This window comes from Notothenia rossii (assembly GCF_949606895.1).
Source record: "Notothenia rossii genome assembly, chromosome: 6".
Taxonomy (NCBI): Eukaryota; Metazoa; Chordata; class Actinopteri; order Perciformes; family Nototheniidae; genus Notothenia; species Notothenia rossii.
This window is the reverse complement of record NC_136909.1, coordinates 67,446,061-67,459,029: the sequence shown is the minus strand read 5'-3', so window position 1 is coordinate 67,459,029 and position 12,969 is coordinate 67,446,061.

The following is a 12,969-nucleotide window of genomic DNA, read 5'->3' as shown; positions in this document are numbered from 1 at the left end:
CCATTCAAATGTCTTCTTCAGTGTCTGAAGAAGCCAGCAGTTCCCCCTTCAGAAGTCAGACATGGAGTACTTGAATGACGATAATTATGCAGCATTTATGTTAGGGGCCTGCCAGAATTAATTCCTCGCTCTTACAAGACTCTAAATACAGAGTCAGATTAAGGCCATACAAGTCTCCGCAGTTGGGGGTTAAAATTTACTCTGTTCACTGACAATAAAGGTAAGTAGTTCATGTGAGTACATCCAATTTGGCGGAACTTGTGGATATTGCAGCCTGCACATCTGAAGCGGCCCTCCTCTCCACACTGGCAACAAATAATGGAGGATTACTTATTTTGATTAACGCTGCATATTACTGGTCAATGTGTCCTATGAGTAGAATCTGCACTTAAGAAATATGGAAACAATTTATTGCACATCTTACTCATGCATAAGCAATTATATGAAAACATAAAACACAAACATCAGCAATACGTCTAAGTATAGGGTGATTAATCAAGCAGTCATTCAGATCAGCATGACCCAAATGCATATTGATAATTCAATGCAGAAAGTGCATATTTTAAATAAACAGCTGTAGAGGCAAGTTAAACCCCTATATCAAAAAATATATATCTAAAAGCGTTTGGGCATAGCAGGAAGTCTAAATCGAGGGAAGTGTATTTAGAGAAACCATAATACAAAATAACATGGACTGCGGGGTGGTGGAGGGCGGAGCTACAAATGAGTCCCCCACGCAGCGTCTTTTACTCCATCTCTGTTTTTAGCATGGGGATGTCAGCCACTGTGGAATCAATTTCTCCACTTCAGGTCCATCTACATTTTTCAATTCATTTATACTCATTAACAGGAGATAGCCTGAGGCAGAAGCAATTTAAGCACCTGTAATATAAGGCCCTCACAATTATTTCCTGTCACACTATTTTGGTTTTGAATTGATGTCATCAGCAATCAGGGGAAATGGAACATTTAAGATTGTTGTGGTTGCAAGGAAAAATTGGATAGGGACAAGTCGAGAACATTAGTTTATTCTCTATTTACCAGATTAAGTGCTTTGATTTTGAATATGCTTTCGACTCAAAAATTCAAATGCGTTTATTGTTGAGCGTGAGAGTACTAAATATTCATATGATTGAAAGAATGAATGATCAGGGCTATACGGGGGCCGAGATGTGCAAAGGGCCCAAAACACTTCCATTAGGAGAAATGTGCTGAATTTTCTAAAACTATGCAAATATAAATACACAAATGTTCCAAAACACATGCAAATAAAGAAACATCTTCTCCAACCTGCGCAGCATTTAAAAACGGCTGTAAGTTAGCTAGCTAACATCGCTAACAAAGTCATTTTCAATATATTGAGCTTTGAGCAAATGTTTTGAGCTTCTTGAAGCGTTTTTTTTATTTTCAGCATTTTGTTCAAGTAACGTTTTTAGTAAATGCATGTTTCGTCAAGTTGGTGAATGTTTTCCAAAGGCTGCGCCTGTTGTCAAGTTGGTGAAGATGTTTCCTCATTTGTATTTGTTATGTTACATTTGTAACATGCATTCATTTTTCAAACTGTAGTGTGTTTCTCCTGATGGAAATGTTTCGGGCCGTTGTAACGCATTTTGCACCTGTCGGCAACCGTAGTGTTAGGATTAGTATTGCAAGTAATGTGAGTCTGAGTAAAAGCAAATCCAATTGTTGCAAATATGCAGTAATTTCAAAATTGGAAATACTACACCAGCTTTTAAATGTGAGATCAGTAAAAAAAGAATGGTCAAAAGAGACATAAATATAGTTTTACACAGACTGGGAAAGTACATTTTCATTCAGGTCATGTTAACAGTTGGCAAAGCAAGCCTGGCTAACAACTCAAGCTTCTCCAAAGCAAAATAAGTAGACATTTGCAAAACACACAGCACATGTGCAGCATGTTTTCTCTGCGGATTGAAAGGGAAAGGTAGTCTGAGCATTGTGCTTGAATTCCCATGGAGTTCCTGTCAAAAGTCCTTTATAGAGATAAAAGCGGTTGATAAAGTGCTCTTATCTTTGATCCAGCTCTACAGCATCCAAGACTCCTTAATAGCAGCATCCAAGACTCCTTAATAGAAAGCTGCTCAAACTAGCCTCTGGCAAGAAATGTGCAGCACAATAACTGGGCTTGTTCTTGTGGGTTGTTGCTCAACAACGTTTTAGTATTGAATGAAAAAATGATGATGGCTGATCATGACATATAATTGTGAGAACACATCGCTCACAATCCAAGAATACAGCTTTAAAGCCATGTTATTGTTAAAAAATGTAATCAATTTTTTAATTATTATTAATAATAACGGGTGCATAGAAATTTTTCAGGGGCGGACTGGCCATCTGTATAATTTCCCCACAGCGAGGCACCCCCCGTTGATAATCCACTAGCGCAGTGTTTCTCAAACTTTTTCATACCAAGGAGGACCACTTGGTAGGCCTGCTTACCACTCCAACAGTACATAACAGCCTAACAATGACAGCTTAACCTTCTCTATATCGCCTCGTTCACACAATACAACTACAGATTATATAAGCATTTAGTTCAAATGTGATTTTAAATGCTCACAGGTTTTACACCTCTTATGAAATTTAGACTATTTATTACGGAGTTTATGTCCAGGCCAACAGACTCACAGATCGTTGGCTATTGAGAGATATGCAAAATACACCGCATGTAGTACGACACAAACCTCCGCTGTGGATTTTCAAAATACTGTAAAACTATGGTCGCAGGCCCAAGTTTAACTCTGAGGTCTAAGCCCTTTTTTCACGTTAGGCTCGCCTGTTTTTTTTTTGTAAAAATGGTATTAAAACATGAACCTTGGTGACCATCGGGCTGGCCTGCATGGTCTGCCTACAAAACAAAAATAAAAAAACGTTTATGCAGCCCCAACAACAGCCTCTGATCATCAACAGACTTCATGCAATGCTTCATCGGATGCATATATCAGATAATAATCTCTATCTCACTCCTAAAACATCTAAATCTACTTCCAGCATGGATATGATCATAAAATACATCCATTGTTTGTTCTATGCTTCATGAAAGCCTAAAAAACACATTGTTTTTCTAGAACAGATTACAAATCGCTAGAAAAGTACAAACAAGCGGCAACATGTGTGACGAAGGTGTTGCACTGGGCTACATCATGCAATCAAAATTAAACTTAAGCTCGCTCCATTGCGGAGATATTCCCGCCAGAGTGCGGAAAACTTTAATTGATTAATTCACTAGCCCCCCCCCCCCCCCCCCCTCCCGTTGAAAGGGGCCGCCAGTCTCTGGCACTGTTATTTTGGGGGTCGCGGTCTGAAACGTTTGGGAATCCCTGCTTTAAAGCATAAATATCAATGTAAATGCAAAAAGATGAATCCTTTTCTCGATTTAATACATTTTTTCACAAATATTGGACTGCAGCTGCTGTTAGCACCATGAATTTGCACATCATTGGCCACCACTATTTCCCTCTAGGTCTGATTCCCAGCATACAGTATATTGCACTGATGATATTACAGCCCATAATGTTTTGCATTCGAGTGCAATTTGTCCTTTTTTAGGCGGAACATGACAACCCTTATAAATGCACTTCAATTACTTATAACTCTCTAAACACACTAATAATTTCAATATGACTCCTTGTGGTAATTATCGCAGATCTTTCTGAATTGGATAGTTTTTGCAATGAGGCTCATTTGCATAGAAAGGGGCCGATATTTAACCAAATGTATGCATATTATCTCGTTACAAAACTTAGGGGTGCATTTCTCCCTTTTGCATGAGACTAACATTGTTATTGTTTTGTTGTTTGCAGGTTTAGGGACTGCAAAGGTGTGCAAACCGTTTTTATTTTAAAACTTCGAATTATCGCTGTAATTGGTGCCAGCATTCACATCCTTTTTTTCTGCTTTCTTATAGTGAAAGAGTATAGTACTCTACATCTTTCACTTCAAACTCTAAATGGTGAGGGTTTTTTAAACGGCTCATATTTAGGCTGTTCCCGGATAAAGACAGGTAAATCTGTAAGTGCTCTGGAGAAAATGAGACTAACTGCATGCCTCATGTAGCTTCGACTGCAACAATTTCTCCCTCGGCTACAGATCTATTGAAAACGTAAAACGGTGTGTCTTTTCCCTGCTGTCTGAAATTCCCCTTTTCCTTCCAGCCAAAAGCCAACTGCTCCACTAGATAATAAGCTGCGCCGGCTCTTCAGACAGTGCTAGCGGGAGCTGATAATGGCCACTGTCACGCTCTGTCAGCGAGAGCAGGTATACCAGTGTGTCACCTTATTGTGGTACTGTCCAGTCGGGGCGAAAGCCATTCCAGGGTACAGCAGATGGGTTATGAGCGTCCTGAAACTGAAATCACCAGCCTTTCTGTTCAAACATGAGAATAGCATTTACAAACAGTTCCATTTGAAATTTCTTGAACACAGACATACATATTTGCACAGAGTTTTCAAATGCTACACTTACATGTAGCTCTATTGAACGTTTTGTAATCATGTCTATCATGAAGAAAGGACCTCAAGGATTAATTCACAAGAGGCTGACACATGGTAGGCTGTCATATCTCTTGCCTTTTTCCAGGTTGCATTTTCTGCCCTTATAAACACCCACACAAAAACTACAACACTTTTTTTCATTCGCTTGGTCTCTTTTTACTTTTTTTATACGACTTTCTACAACTCCCTTGTCCATAATACATACACATGACTTTAATGAATTATTATTATTGTAACACTTTATTATCATGGTTGTAACCAGTCACAAATATTCAATATCATAAAACATAATGACTTATAAGGTCACTTAAGGTTAATGCCGGTCACTAATTGACATTTTACATTTTAAGATATTCTTGCACAACAAACGATAACCACTTATAGTACATTTTAACCAACTTGAAATGTATTCTATTTGCTAATATAGATATTTTGATCTTTCAATTAATTGACCCCAAAACATTTTAAATGTACAACTACTGGAATGAAAAAACTCCATGATAAGATTTTAATATACTTGACTGTATATATGTTTAGTGCTATGGGCAAAATACCACTTTTTCTAATAGTTTATTTGCAAGCTCTTTGAGACTCTTTATTTTTTCTCAATAATTCTCTCAAAACTTGCACTTAAGATCAATGATGCACATAGTTACTGCATTTCAACCTACTCATTACAGCTAGTGTAGCTCACATAAAAGCTGCAGCCACACTGCATGAGGCCTGGTACATGCTGTCTGCTGCATCGTGACAGAACGAATGCTGAATTTTGAGAAATGTCAAATGCTCTGTCAATCAAGTCTCCTTGCACATGCTTCTAGTGCCACGAATATAAATCTCATATTCTTGATTTATGCTGATTTGAGAAAATCCATTGCTTCTGTAGCCTATTGGTCAACAATAACAGAAATAACATACTCTGAGTGAGTTCATCCTAAATCTTCACATGTGAAATGGAGATTTTCCAAAAGTTAGCAGCTCCTAAGAGTGAAATAAGTGAGATATACGGCATGTCTAACTTCCAAATCAATACGAGATTATATCCAGGACCCAGTGGCGGGCCGTGCATTTCACACCTAGGCCTTCAGTGATGTCCTACACAGTCCTACCTGATTTATTCCACCTCTTAATACCATAATTATGAAGCCATGGCTCTAGAAACTATACATTTAGACAGAAACGCAGTATAACCGGGCGTTGCATCACCTTAACATAGTCAAGTACAACAGAGTTATATTAATATTTCCGAAGCATTTATAATAAATATATCCGCATTTACAATTAAGAGTGTTAAACTACCAGCTTTAAGATCGCTTGGATACTGTCAAAACTTAAAAATAAAAGGGGCTTTTAAGGCATTAGTCTACAAAGTTTTATTAAGTCCACCAAAAGTATGTGAGCTTTAACAAGTTTGTTCACTAAACAACGCATTGTCGCACCCAAAGCAGTATCATTTAAGAAACGTGACGATAAAGACACAAACTATTCACTGAAAATAAAAGAAAACAAACAAATAATTTGCATTTGTTCATGAGGATATATTTGCGACAGTGGTGAAAGTGTATTCCTAGCCCTGAATGTCCACTTTGATAAAGGTTAAACCAAAACAATTCAACAAGTCTCCTTGAGTACTTTTACTGCACAGCTGAGCCAGTGCGCCACACACATCTCTATATCTCTTGCAGAAGCATCAAACATATTTGTCATTTTAATTACATATATATTAATTCGTTAATATTGATTTAATATTAACGACATAAAATGACAAAAATATATAAAAATAAAATAAAAAATAAAATGCTTTGTACTGACCAAAACAACTGATTATTTGAACACAAAATCCATCCTCCTTTCTTTCCTCAAAAAGACTTCAATGACTCTGTTGTACAGTTTATCTGTGCGTTTCAGTTCCACCAATAAGTCATTTTCTATAGACATGAAGGCTAATGATGAAAACCGAGTCTGTCCAGTAGAATTTCTGGCATAAGTTTTAATTCGCTTTAAGGCCGAGAATGTCCGCTCGACAGAAGCAGTGGACACAGGGATAGTCATTGCCACACATGCCAATGTGTAAAGCTGCCCCATGCTCTCACTCAGATTTTTCTGCTTAAGGAAATCAAGGAGATCAGTGGGACTTTTCCCTTCAAAATCAGTCATGGCATACATTACAGTCAGTTCTGTTTTTAGCCGGGACAGATCGAACAGTGTTCCGTGACTCTGTGTTAATTTGGCTAAGGCTGTTTGCGGGAATTTTTTCCGATAGGTCTGAAAGTGCTGGGGGTCCAGGAGGGAGAGAAACATACATTTTTCGTGGTCTTGAAACCTACTCCGTATCTGGCAAAGAATGTTGTCCAGAATATTGCTGTGGAGTTGTTGGTAGTATGCGCGAAGGTCTCCTTGTGCTGTACGTGGGCCTCTGCGTGCGCTCGGACCACTTGAGATGCGCGCTGTGTCCTCGTAGATCTGACGAAACTGGCACCTCTCTCGCTCAATTGTGTCACAAAACTCGTTCACCCTTGTCAGACAGAATTGTACATCCAATGTTTGTTTCTGTAGTATTCCAAAGAGCACATCTGAATGCTTAAAAATCCCATTGAATGTTTCAAGCAAAAAACAAAACTCAAAATCATCCAGACGTGCATTAAATCCATCAGCGCTAAGCATAGTGTCCCCATCATACTCCTCATGATGTTCCAGTATGTGGTCAAACACCTCCTTTAGGGAAACTCTCTTCTCAAAGACTGCATTGACCAATCTCGATGTATATTGCCACCGCGTTGGTGCAACATTAGGAAGACGACGCTTGCAAATGTCATCCAGCAGTTGCGTGCGCTTAGGGGATCTGGAGAAAAATGCTGCAAGGCCATTGAGGCTGGCAAAAAAGACCTTGCATTCTTTAAGCTTTGAGGCCCCTTGAGTCAGTACTAAATTTAGTCGATGTGCATAGCAGTGAATGAATGAATAAGGCCATAGGTGCCCTCTCCTTAACTTTAGCCTGCACCCAATCTAGTCCAGATGCCATGACCGCTGCGCCATCATAACACTGTGCCACAACTGTATCCAGACTACATTCATATTCCTCCATGAAACGGAAAATAAGAGCGGCAATGTCATCAGCTCGCCTGCCTCTTGTAACATCTTCAAATCTGACAAACCGCTCCTTGACACCTGTGTCCGTCACATAACGCAGGACAAGTGCCAGCTGTGCTACATTACCCACGTCTGTCGTCTCGTCCACCATAACAGCGACAAAGGGTGCTTTTTTAATCTCCATTTTGATCTCCCATCACTTCAGCAATAGCATAAATCAGGTCGTTTTGTATTTTGCCTGACGTCCCAGTAAACACTTTGTTTGTGGACAGGTGGTAATGCAAGTCTGTGTTGTTCTCAGCAAGCAAAGAAAGAAGCTCCACGTAGTTTTCTCTGTTTCTGGACTCGGCGCTTTCATCGTGTCCCCTAAAGGAAAGTTCCTGTTTACCCAAAAACAGGACCCAATCAATCAGTCTTTTCAATATTTCCCTATTTTTGTTCACCCTTTCGTTGTGGAGCTCCGTTTCCCGGCGCACTTGTTCATTGAGCTGTAGATCCACTCGGGTGTCCCCAAAGGTTTTCAAAAGCACCATTGCTTGTAAGTGCCCAGCCGTGCTTTGGTGTCTCGTTGCTGCCTTGGTTAGACAACTCAAGTTTGCAAATCCAGTGTGGCTCCAAACACCAAATCGATCAGTTGCAAATAGCAGGCATTCCCAGCAGTACAATTTGCAGTGCCTCTCGGAGGCTGTGAGCCAGGGGTACCGCTCGTAGTTAGTGATTTGAAAGTGGCGGACAAACCCTTTTCCCCGCTGTGATAGGCTCGCTAGCGTCGGGGTTGGCCGTTCTCTTCTCACGATGTCTAGCTTTTCTTGAAAAGTTCGTCTTGAAAATGGCGTTGTAATTATATCTGCGACCAAATCAATCTCTTCTCCTCCTTCAGCCATTGTGGGTTGAAAAAAAACAGCTTGTAGAAATCTACACAAATTAGCTCGTTCAAATTCAGTTTTCTAGCTCTACATAGCTCTGCCTCTCAATAGTGCGTATCCAATCAAAAGACGTGCACGTGCTAACGTCATCGTACACCTGCTAGCTGGCCTGTTGTCGCCAACTCAAAATCTGATTGGTTAACGCCACAGTTTTGTTTCCGTTCACTTTAAGCTACAGGCACTGTTGATTCTGAAGGCCTAAGGGCAGATTTCTTGGACCCTGGCAACACATTATGGCTGAAATATGATTGGATAAAAGCTCTAACATAAAGGCCAGCCCTCCAAATCTCGTTCTGAGGCTGGAAGCATCGCAACCAAGAGGAAAGCTATGAAATGAAGAGAATAGACTATGGGGAATAATTTAATACATATTTGTGGAAAAAATATATCAAAATTAAATGTATATTCGGATGATGTTTAGGCCAGCAGAGAAGGCCTTGCTGGCCCTGACGGCCCACCACGGCCAGGACCTCTTGCTGCTGTAGGAGGCATACTGTAGCAAGGTCCACTGTTCACCCCCTTATCAAACTGAAATGCTTTTCCTGCAATAAACACTCTGTAGCACTTTTGACTCAAACATACTGTTAAATGGAAAGAAATTGGACCTTAAACCAGATCATATTATCAGTAATAAGGGAGTGTGGAGGATATGTATAGGGGACAAGATGAGCAAACTAAAAATCTTATATACACCCATATTTGATGCACATTTCCTATGTGTGTTAGGCATGATAGATTTCCATATTTTGAAGAGATTTTTCTCTCCCTCTCTTATTCTCAGGGAAAGACTCACCAGCTGAGCCCATAATCCCTGAACATGCATCCATAATTTATTGAGTAAACTAAGAGGCCATGTGACTGCACATTCATGACACCAACTTCCACTGGGCATACCCTGTTTAATCAGTTTCTGGTTTATCTAAGGACTGTATAGTTATTAGGGAAGGGTGAAGAATAAGAAAAGAGTAGATGTTATTCATATTTTTTAAGTATAAAAAGACATTAATTTGTTGGACTCCTAAAAGTGCACTTAATTTGTCAATATTAAGTGCCGTAGCTGTCTTATCTATTTTCATGCATCTGTCTCTCCCTGTGTTCCCCTCTCCTCCTGTGTCTTGCAGGTTCCTATCTCTCTCTGTGTGTGTGTGTGTGTGTGTGTGTGTGTGTGTGTGTGTGTGTGTGTGTGTGTGTGTGTGTGTGTGTGTGTGTGTGTGTGTGTGTGTGTGTGTGTGTGTGTGTGTGTGTGTGTGTGTGTCAATGTGGTATACCCTACCATTTTACCTGACTACCCACCAGCATTACGCGAACCTTGGTGGTAAACATGGACTATGCCGAAGTCCGCTTAAAACTTAGAGTGTATCCATGTTTTTTAGTGTCTAACTAACATAAATCCTCATTTCTGACAAAGTCCTTTTGTACCCTATGCTGATATCCGCTTAAAACTTAAGAGTGTATCCATGTTTGTTAGCGTCTAACTAACTTAAATCCTCATTTTCTGAAAAGTCAGTTTATACCACAAAACATGTTTTTTGAGTGTATCTCAGTGTATAGAACAGCGCCGCTCAGGTGGTTTTTCGAATGCAGGTCCATACACATTCTTGCAGTTCCATACACTGTGTGTAATTTCCTGTGTGGGCGGTCCGTAAAAAACGTGGTCACGTCACGTGCATACTTGCAGCTGCGTTCACTCAGCTCATGGAAAGACAGAAGACTACGGAGCTAGCTACAATAGCCTCCTCAATTAAACACAAACAGGTAAGCTTGCATACTTGTAGATATTGCTTATTTTACATGATTAATGCTGCGTTCACACCGGACACGATGCGAATATTCGCTTCGTTCTAATCGCTCGAGTTTCACCGCGGCTGTCAGCTGTGTCGGGAGCTACTACAACTACAACAAAATTAACATATTGTACCGTGATTAAATTGTAATACACGTTTCTAAATGATGCCGAAGTAACAACATACTGATACCGGTTAGTAAAAACCATGAATTAATGCTTGACAAGTCTGCAGACAAGACGGCAGGCGAAAAACCTTTTAAAATGCGTGTTGTCTAAATGGAGATTGGCTAAGTTAACGTTGTATATGCTCCGACCGTCCACACTCACAACAACGGCCTACAGACATAAATAAACCAGCGACTGTATTCGTCATGACAGACAGTCTGTGGTTTGTACTTGTTTAACTTTTGTCTAGTTTCTGAACAGATATGAGGAGCTGTGAGCTCTGTGTGTTAACTGCTAACAGCTGATGTAATCGCGCCGCATGTGTACATACTAGCTAAGAGTAATGCGAAATAAATAATGTCGGCAGCTGTTTTGTTTTTTGATTGAAGATTAATTAATGTAGAAAGCAGCCTGGTTTGGGAAAAAACAAGGCAAGATTAGACTCCTGTCTTTTTTTAGTAATGTATGCATTTCAATCACCAGAGCTGAGGACGGAAGGTATGAACTGTAGTCCCGGTAGTTTATAAGGAGCCTCCGGTTTATTTAACCGGAGCCTCCCGGTAATCTTAGGTGATGTAAACATTGTATTTAACTGGAGCTGAGGGCAGGACGTATGTACCCTTACTCTTTTTCACAGCTATAATAAACCATCAAAGTCAAGATGCAAAGGCGGAGACGCATCAATCCAAACGATGATGCCACATTTTATATTGATACTGGAGGGGACAAAGCAGGACTTGACGTCCAATACATCAATGCCATCAAAGGTGAGTTGATCCGGAGTAAAGCGTTTGTTAACAGTAACTGTGCGGAGTCACTGTGGCACAGACTGGACCCCTGATTAACTGCTGTTAAACACACTTACACAATTACACAATTAAAATTAATGCTTTTATATATTTCTATTAGATGTGACTCCTTGGCGTTTCTGTTATTATCACTGCTGCTTTAGTTGTTCTGACTGCTAAAATCATCTGTTATTCCTAATTTTGAAGCAGACATTCCGTGGGTTCGGGGGACTGATGAGTTTGCATCCCTGCTTCTGACTGTTTAACCATGTTTTAACTTAAAGGATAAACATAAAATATGTGACTTTAGTGTGCTATTTTGCTCACTTATTTGTTATTTGTGTTCCTTGTAGGTCGCGGCATCTTCACCTCTATACCATTTCAAATGAGGAGATGCAAGGTGGTCAACATTTTATTTTGTGAACTCAATATCTTTTCTTAAGGAAATGGTCTAACCATCACACCACATACGTAAATGCTACATATTGTTCAATGCATTAGTTTTGATTATGATTATTTCGAGTCATGATTATTTCAGTATAAATATTATAAATATAATAATTTGTTTTACTTCTGATATAGTGAAACATAACTACAGGGTGTTTATTGAAATGTATATCTGAATAACTTTAATTTCATGTTACTACAAGCTATGAATGGTTTAGAATCTTTAGGTACATGGGAAAGCACCATCCAATAATAATAATAATAATGTTTTTTTTTTTTGCATCTTGCAGGGTCTTGATGAAGTGATGCCTCTGGAAACCTGTGGGGCCACACAGGCCACATCTCCAAATGAGAACATTGGAGAGGTATTTTTACATTTAACATAGATTTAATATCTCAAATTGATGTTTTGTGGCTTACAAAATGATCCAGTAAGGTTTTAAACTGTCGTCAGGTGGTGTTGATAGTGGCATTCATCTGAGTTTAACTCGTACTTGCACTGCCTGCATGTGATCTGCATATGTTAGTTTTACATGTATGTTCAGTTGTTCAGTAACATGTGGTGAAAAGCGACCCACTAAGTAATGATAAATGTCATCTATGACAAGATATAATGTAAACTAAATGTAATCTCTCAAATTGATGTTTTGTGGCTTACAAAAGGATCCAGTAAGGTTTTAAACTAAGTTTTCCTTTCATTCTTTCTGTCATCAGTAGGACCATTCTTGTATTCAATTCCAAATATTCTCTGCTAGTACATTTTTGACTTTGTTTATTGATCCTTCTCGTTGTGTTTTATCTGCTACAGATGGTGAAGAACAGCGACTGCACTGAGAGCTACACGAAGACGACAGGTCCAGTGCTTTCTCCCTTCAGCAGAGCTGAAAAGGTACATTACATTTAATTACTACTTGATTTGATCTATTTACATACCGACATGTTTCTTTGGGCTGTGTGTGTGTATGCAGTAGTCTGTATATCATATGGTTTATAGAGACAATGGTATGTGAGGACATTGTCTTCAAATGCTTTTCAAAGTGTAAGTCAGTATCTTGAGTGTATGTGTATCAATCTGAGAACAACAGGGACATGGTTTAGGAGGTCCTGGCTGTTTAAGGGTCCATGTCGTCAGGTGACGTTGATAGTGGCATTCATCTGAGTTTAACTCCTACTTGCACTGCCTGCATGTGACCTGTATGTTAGTTTTACATGTATGTTAAGTTGTTCAGTAACATGTGGTGAAAAGCGACCCA